Below are 280 nucleotides of genomic sequence, written 5' to 3'. Positions count from 1 at the left end.
TATTTAGGGTTCAGTTTTAATTAAAGAAAAGAATTAGTTTGCAGATCCCAACCTGTCAGGCTAATACACATTCCTCTGCTCCTGTCAGTTTGGCCTCTGGTTGTTTTCACTTTAAAGTTGGAGGGCGCAGACGTGAAGGAATGTTTGGGGGTCACACAAGTTAATCTACCTTAAGTTGCTTTAACTTCATGTGGAAGTGGTCTCAAAAACGCATATCCTGTGTGATGTAATGCAATGCCCTGCAGTAAATACATTACTGTACTGTGCATGGTTTCAGTTG

Source organism: Morone saxatilis, unplaced genomic scaffold (assembly GCF_004916995.1).
Source record: "Morone saxatilis isolate NCDOM2014 unplaced genomic scaffold, NCSU_SB_2.0 Contig5, whole genome shotgun sequence".
Taxonomy (NCBI): Eukaryota; Metazoa; Chordata; class Actinopteri; family Moronidae; genus Morone; species Morone saxatilis.
Note: the sequence above shows the minus strand (reverse complement) of the source record.